Raw genomic sequence first — 7181 nt, forward strand, 5'->3', positions numbered from 1 at the left:
ATGGGTAAGCCTTGACTTTTAACTTAATTACCCAGGTCTGTTGAACAAACTGACAGACAGACATGGCATATATCAGAGGCAATCAGGGTAGCAATGTTGCTGTCTTTTCCTTTTTGTTTTATTCTACCATACCTTTAAATATTTATACCTTTGTAATTTTTAGCTGATAATTAAAACATTGAATATTTTTGCAAAGAAATCCAGTGTCTTTGGGGGTCAGGAGTGTACCGTGCCAACTTGCAAACTGCAGGGAATAAAAAGCCATCTGGTGACATTAAGATAATTTCTTATTTAATACATTCAATGGAGTATGACAAGTCTTCCTTCACATTTAAGCATTTATTGGAAGGGGAAGTGAAAAATGACTTTTACAAAAAGAAAACATTTGAAGCCATGTCCCAGCTGTAACAGTGCTAACGTCATACTGGTGCTTGTAATTGTCCTGTGATTTCCTTTACCTGATTCTTTAAGCTTTCATAAGTCATTTTCAGATATTGGCTACCTAAAACTATGGCCAGTACAATTACGCGAGCATCTTCGTAGTGATGATACTTGGATGCATCTGATGAAAATCTGACAATTAACTGCTAGCGAAGTAGATAATACTAAGATTTGTAATACATTGTGTTGTAAATAAAAAAAAAACAATTGCTTGAAAGATGACATACCCAATGGATAATACTTAGCAATATGGGCTGGAGAGATGGCTCAGTGGTCTAAAGCACCTACTTGAAACAAGCTTGGCAAAGCACAAGGACCACGGTTCAATCCTCCAGCACCACATGCCAGCCAGCCCCGCCCCCTGGTGGGCTGAGCTGGCCACACACACACAATAAATAAATGTAATAAATAAAAATAAATAAATATTAAAAAAAAATACTTAGCAATAAAAAGGAATTGACTTCTTTTTTTATGCAAAATAGAGGTGAATCTCAAAACTGTTAAGCTAAACAAAAGAAGACTGTCATATTCTGCACATGTGTATGACACTGATTACATGAAATTCTAGGGAAGGTAAAAATAAGCTTAAGTGGCAGAAATCCAATTTTTGGTTGTCAGTAGGGAGACTAAATACAAAAGGGCATGAAGACTCTCAGGCAAAATGGAATTATTTTTATATTTTGGTTGTTTTGATCACATGGGTATATGTTGTCAAGCTCATAAAAATCTGTACTTAACATAGGCACATTTTATTGCATGTAAATTATACCTTAAAGTGAATGTGAGAAAGATATTAAGTCTGACTTCCCCCAATCTTTTATTATTTTTATTTTTCTGATTAACACAATTCCAAACCTCATGAAATCCAATGATCACTTCATTACCTGTTATAAACATATTCTTATTTAATGAGTTAACACTCCTAAGAAATCAATTAGCCGTATTTTATTATACTATTATTTACATACTTTTACATATACATACATGTTCCTGAAGTGTTGGAACTAAATTTTCTTGTTGATTTATTCTCATCTGCTAAGAAGTCAGAGATGTGACAAGTTTCATCATTCTAATATAAATATCTAGGAAAATGTACATTAAAGGCGTAGGGCAGATTGGTCAATACTGACTACCACACTATTTCCTTAGGTTAGTTATTACAATTATTTATTGCACATAAGCTCTTTAGCTTATTATTGCTTGAAATTCACATGACATGAACAAAGGAGAAAATGAGAATGGAAAAAGAGCCCAAGTTGGGTTGGAGATGTAGCTCAGCATTAGAGAGCTTGTCTAGCGTATGTGAGCCCTTGGGCCCAATCCCCAGCAACACATAACCTAAGCAAAGAAATTCCAGATGAAATGACTTATAGTATGAGTCTCAATTCAATCATAAAGAATAAACTTGACATTTCTGAGAAGTCTTAGAAATTGCAACCCATGCTAGCAGCTTCTGTGTGTCTTATTACCAAGCCCTCCGTTTTTGTACTCAGATTTAAAAAGTCATTATTCTTCATTAGTTATAATTCTGGTACTGGTGCTCTTACAGTAGCTATTGTGTGGCTCAGTTGGCTAGGATTGATTTGCAGATCCTGAGTCTTTATTGATAACTCTTATTGACCTCACAGAGTCTCATTATGATGAAAGTCCAACGTGCTTCACAAAACAATATTTTGAGATAAGCATGAGATTTTGTGGACAGCAGATGGAAGAGAGGCTGCTGTTCAATGAGATGCCATGTTGCATAAATCAATAATTACTCTTGAAAGTCCCCTGTCTGCGTGCTTGGCCTCCAGCAGGACAGATTCTGTTTCCTATTCCTGCACCTTTTGTATTCCAAGGAAATTAAGGCACATCCTTAGTTCTGACAGAGCCTGAATCAACACGAAAACATTAAGTGTTGTACTGATTGGCGTTGACATAGATTAAGATCCTTTCTAACTGTTATGGCAAAATTGAATTTCTGCATAAAAGAATTATTTCATGCAATAAAATGTAATCTCTTAAATCTTCTACCTTGGGTTTCTTGTCATTAAGTGTAGAGGATTATGTTTTGGGATTGTGAATGGGCTTAGTGAAAATAATATTGTAAAAGGAAGGCATTTTGACACTTGGTATTCATGAGAGCCAAATTCATTCTAGAAGAGGCAAGCCAATGATAACACTCTCTGTAGCGAGTCACCAGCTCCTAACTTTCCTTGAGTGTCTACCCATGGTCTACAGAAGCCTGTTTTACTTGCCCTGAAGGATTAGGGGATGGGTTTTGTGCCCATGGAATGTGGATTTTGATTAAGATTAAATCAGAAACACAAAAATATAGTGTGTATTTATGGCTCTACATGCATATCTACTCTGGTGTCACTTGACTTCAGAAGTCAAATACAGAGATTAACTAGGGAAGTGAGTGTGTGTAGGGCGGTGGGGAAGAAACTGAGTAAGAAAGTGAAGTAGGGAAAGGGGAAGAACCTTTCCGCTTAGTACAGAAACCCATGTGCTGAAGCTCTTGCTCTCTCTGCGTGCTTCGATTAGGGGAAATATATGATATACTTGTCTGTCTTATGATATCATCAGCCATTGATATAAAATAATCTCATTATTTTACAGAAAGCAGTAAAAGAATATATTCTAGTTCTATAATCTCTTCATGTAGTAGATGGAATCACTCTAATATTTTGAGGCTTCAGCCTTTTGGTTGCCTATGAATTCCCTCAGCTCCCTAGAGTGTAAAGTCTGAAGGATAGTGTGCACACTGAGGTGTCCAAGCTTGGAGGTGCAGTGCAAGAGTAGGATGAGTGAAGGCAAAGGGAAAGGAGTCAGAAAAGGAGAAAAACCAAAGGTAGGTGGCATGTTCCTGAGCTGGCACAGCCTCACAAACATGTATCACTGGATCTGTGCTCACGTGGGACCCTTTGGAAGTATCCCCAGGGAAGGAGGTGGCAAGTCTACCTAAGGTTTCCTACAATCAATTAATTTATTTATTTGACATAGGGTCCTGCTATGGAGCTTGGATGGGTAGTGATCCTCCTGTCTCAGCCTCCCCCGAGCTGGGATTACAGGCATGCACCACCACACTTGGTTCTGGGCCAGTACCACATGTGGTACCCAGGGTCAACCTTGGGGGTCCTTGCACTGGCCAGACAGGTGCTTAGACTCCTGAGCTATCCCCCTAGCCCAAATTTCCTACATATTATCTCTTGGTGGTAAAAGTTTGCCTCAGGAGGCATTTTCTTTTCTGACCTTCAGGAAGAGCTAGCAGGCTGCCAAAAGTAGCATGTGGGGAACCCGGATCTCCTGCGGTACATGTGGACCCCAGAAGTAAGGGGAAGAGCCAGAGCCACATGCTCCCCAGGGTGGGTGCTCCCCCAGGGTGGGCCTGAGCGGCAGGCAGGACAGCCGAGCAGGCAGAGGGGCCTTCTCAGGACTCAGCAGGCCCTCAGGGGAGGTGAGACAGTTGGTGCTGTCAGCTGAGCAGGTGGCGATGATAGTGGGATATCCACTGAACCAGAAGTCAAAACTTGGCAACAGGCAGAGCTGCCCAAAGAGGAAGAGTGCATAATCATACTTCATATGCTCCAAGGTATCGTTCCTATAAGAAGGGCAAGAGCAATTCTTGTTTTTTGCTTTTATGATAGCATATTTTAGAATAGAGAGTTGGTTCCATAGATCCTCTCAGGTTGATGGATGAAGATGCTTTGTTTTGGAAAGGGGTGAGCGTAACATTACAAATTCATGGATTTTTAAAAGCTTAATTGATTTCCATCTACTGCAATTTATATTTCACGTAAGTGAAATACACTCATATAATGATCTAATTTGTCCCCTTCTTTGGCCAGTGGGAGCCACTACAAGTTGTGGCTGACTCCTACCGCCAGGACTCCAGAGAGCTTCAAGTGCTTTCTTCCTTCTTGTATGACAAGGCATCCTGTACGTATCCTTCCACAGACCTGGAATCAGTGCTTCTGTGGGGAACAATATTCAGAGCCAAGAAGTTTTGCTAAATGAAAAATACTGAAAAATGAATAAAGAAACTTAAGTTCTCAATGGAAAAATTTAAATTTTGCACAGGAAATAGTTATTCCATCTTTTTCCCAAGGAGATAGAAAAGGGAGCATTTCTTTGGAATGACATTTTGTACGGTGAAAACAGAGAAAGGTGTGTGACAGACCATGGGGAGGAAAGTAAAGAAAATTAAGTCTGGAAATTACATAATCATTTGAGTTGTGTGTATAAGCATGATTGAATTCATGTAGGAAATATAATTTTGTCATTTCCTTTGTAGGTAAGATATTGACCTGAAAACAACTTTTAGGCTCAGGTGGTCAAGGCAAAGGATGAGCGCTCTGTACAAGGTAGTGGTCACTGGGGAGGGCAGTGGTGCCGGCTGAAGGCCTGAGGAGAGTGGCTGGAGTGTATAGCTACCTCTACGCAATTCTTCTCTCACTTTCTAGCCCTGTTCTTGTGAGTGACCACTCAATAGGCACACTTCTCTTCTTCCCTAGTTCCTGATTTAGCCGAAGCTTTCCAGGTGGCTGAGTCTTCTAGGCCGAAGATCTTTGCTCAGTAGTGACAGCTCCTTTTGGGGACTGTCTTCAGCATAGCGGTGCAGGTCTGTGGCAGCGCTGCAAGACTGGCCAGCTTTGGGATAAAGACTTCCTGGGCGAGTTTAAAATAAGGTCTGAGAGATGGACTGTGTCACACTATTTGAGAATAAATCTAAGCACTAAAAGTTCTCTGTGCAGCAGACAAACAGGCAGAAGGAAAAAGGGAAAGGGCTTTATTTTCTTTGAGGACACAGAGAGAATTCGGGGAGGTCAAGGAATTCTCTAAACTGGACAAAGGAAGGCTGAGGCTTTCATGACCTTTTGCCAGGGGAGGGGTTTGAAGGACATTTTAGATATAGCTAAGAAACTGACTGGGGCTCTTCCCGGAGGTGGTGGGAAGGGTGAAAGCAAACTATGACCTGGGCTAAGTTGGAGAAGGAGGAGGTGGTCCTAGGAGCATAGGCCCTTGTTTTAAGGGCATTGGCCGTATTAGATGACCTCCACAATGATTTTAGCAATTCACACTAGGGCCCAAACCGATCAAGCACTAGTAACAAAGACACTTGAAATATATTAACAGATTTTTTCCTCTCTCATAGCTGCAGCTGGTTGCCCTAATATGAGAAACACAAAGTATAAACAAAATTAAATAAAATATATAATGGGAAACAGAGCTAGATCTTCTGCAAGCAGGAAAGGGACCTAGAGAGGGAGAAAGGGGAGAGAGCAGGAGGCGAGAAAGCACTAAGACGCAAGCTAGGTTGCGTGCAGCGCAGGGGCCAGCTCCCCATGATGAGTGGAATCGTTTTGTATTGAAAACATGTAATAAAAATTGAAAAGTTAATTTTAAAATATTAAAAATAAAGGTTTGGTAAACCTGAATGAATGAATGAATGAATGGAGATTAAAAATGGCCAAATGGAGACTGATAGCAAAATACAACCTAGTTAGGACCTGGAAAATAAGTTTAGTGAAAAGGAAAAAAAGAAGTAGATCTATAAGAATAAGAAGTAAGTGCGGCTAATAGGAAAATCACAAGTGTTATGGTTTATATATAGGTGTCCCCCAAAGCCTCAAAGCCTCGTGCAGTCTTGGGGTGGCTTCTGGAGTTTGTGATTGAGTATTGTGGGTATGGATGCTGCACCTCCTTGGAGCAGGCAATTTGCATTACAATGTAAGGAGGGGAGATGGGTAGCTGCTTGAGCTGCTGCTACTTCTCTTCTCTTCTCTCTCTCTCTCTCTCTCTCTCTCTCTCTCTCTCTTCCTCCTCCTCCTCCTCCTCCTCCTCCTCCTCCTCCTCCTCCTCCTCCTCCTCCTCCTCCTCCTCTTCCTCCTCCTCCTCCTCCTCCTTCTCCTTTGTTCTTTGTTCTTTGTTCTTTGGTGGTACAAGGGATTGAACTCAGGACCTCACACTTACCAGGTCCTTTGCTGCCACCATGAACTCTGCTTGGAGCCAGTGGAGAATGGACTGAAACCCCCAGTAACTGTGAGCTAAATAAACCTTTCCTTCCTTCATTTTACATGTCAGGTATTCTCTCCCTGCAATGAGAGAAGAGTAACTGAGACAAGAAGCTACAGAGAAGCTGGAGAAATAGAACACGATGTAGAGAAAGGAACAAAGCAGGCTGGAGAACTCACCAAGGCTCCTGGGTTGCGCTGGGGGGGTTACTGGCCTCCAGGGACACAAGGCAGACCAGGAGAGGGGCAGCAGCTCCAGGGAGAAACAGTGGATCAGGAAAGCAGTGACAGACCCAAGGAAAGCCCATGACTATGATAAACTACAAAAACAGTCTGATGTTTTATTCTGGTTATGAGCCTTTCTGGACGGCAGGCTAGAGCTGAAGAAATCCAGTGCGGCATCTGCCATATTGGAGAAGGCTTAATCAGGAGCCATTTTGGGAAGGGATTAACTATTAAGACTGAGCCACAGAATTACTACAAAACAACCTCATTTCAGTTTCTGGAGCCATCACGGTGACTGGGTGGGAGGTGGCCACAAGAGACAGTTGTGGAGAGAGCATGGCCTAGATTAGACCCCCTGTGAAATTCAGGCTGAGGCCTGGAAGAACACAGGGGCCCTGCTCTCCACACTGAGAACACAAGCTGGTAGTATGTGGCCTTCCGAGGGTACTGGGGTGAAAGCACTGGCGTGGAGTCCAGCCATTTGCATGAGCCCCGCGCTGCTGCTGGTGTCCAGAA

This window comes from Octodon degus, unplaced genomic scaffold (genome assembly GCF_000260255.1).
Source record: "Octodon degus isolate 3935 unplaced genomic scaffold, OctDeg1.0 scaffold00090, whole genome shotgun sequence".
NCBI lineage: Eukaryota > Metazoa > Chordata > Mammalia > Rodentia > Octodontidae > Octodon > Octodon degus.